Here is a 1,333-nt window from a genome sequence, read left to right on the forward strand (position 1 = left end):
AAAAATGCGTAGATGCGAAATGTCAGGCTCATATCCAGTGACAACTGGTACGCACTGAATGGTTGTTTGGCAGTGGGTCTGAAACGAATAAGTAAGGCTGCATGCAATATTGCATAGCCCCATGACGCAATTGGAAGGTTGGTGCGCATTACCAACGCTCGAGAAATAAGCTGAAGCCGCTTAATCGTAGCTTCGGCGAGACCGTTTTGCGTGTGAACATGGGGTACGGGATGCTCGACTTCAATCCCGATAGACATGCAATAGTCATCAAAAGTCTTTGATGTAAATTCTCCAGCGTTATCCAGTCGAATTGACTTAATTGGATAATCCGGGTGGTGAGCCCGAAGTTTAATAATTTGTGCTAGGAGTTTTGGAAATGAAGCATTACGTGTGGACAAGAGCGCGACATGAGTCCAACGCGTTGAAGCATCCACCAGGACCATAAAGTATCGAAATGGTCCACATTCAGGATGGATGGGTCCACAAATATCACCTTGGATACGATGTAGAAATGGAATGTTCTCGGTGTTATCTTTAGCGTAAGACGGTCTCGATACTACTTTCGCTAAAGAGCAAGCTTTGCAAAACGAACGATGAGCGTTTGAAAGAGTCAACGACACATCAAGGGAAGAACGGCGCGCCTCAATTGCTTGAGGGAGCGGCCGAGCGGCAGCCATGAAGTTGGTGCCGAGCCCGGGAGACATCAAAGTCCTCTTTGGGCCGTGGTGACCATTTGAGGCGTCACCACCATGATGCAAAGTGACATCATTTCCTAAATGTTTTTGTTTTGATTTGAAGAAGGGATGTCCATGAGAATTACGCAGAATTCGGATCATCATGTCCCTTCCAGGATGACCAAGTCGATCATGCCAAAGCTTGTATGAGTCAGAGTCCCAAAGATCCTGTTTGGCGACTACATGAGATTCAATAATCCGAATCGTAGTAAGGTAAAGACCACTAGATTGACTCATGAGTTTCTCCAATATACGTTTGCGTCCGTATTCTGAGAAGTGATACACAAGAACTCAGTTCCATCTTCACAATGAGTTTCCAAGTGAAAGCCATTAGCGCGAATGTCCTTAAAGCTCAACAGGGTTCGGTGCCCTTTTGGGGCATAAAGAGCGTCCGTGACGTGGATCATAGTGCCATGAGGCAGAAAAAAGCGAGCGGTTCCACGCCCGAGGATCACAGGGGAAGATCCAATCATTGTCGTCACAGATGATTTACAAGGCACTAGCTCAAGAAATAGTTGCCGGTTCCTTAGAATTGTGTGGGTTGGATCCACCTATCTGCGAGGCACTCGATCTCTCCAAGAGACATACCTACAAAAAAG

Source organism: Fragaria vesca, linkage group LG7, assembly GCF_000184155.1.
Source record: "Fragaria vesca subsp. vesca linkage group LG7, FraVesHawaii_1.0, whole genome shotgun sequence".
NCBI classification, from domain to species: Eukaryota; Viridiplantae; Streptophyta; class Magnoliopsida; order Rosales; family Rosaceae; genus Fragaria; species Fragaria vesca.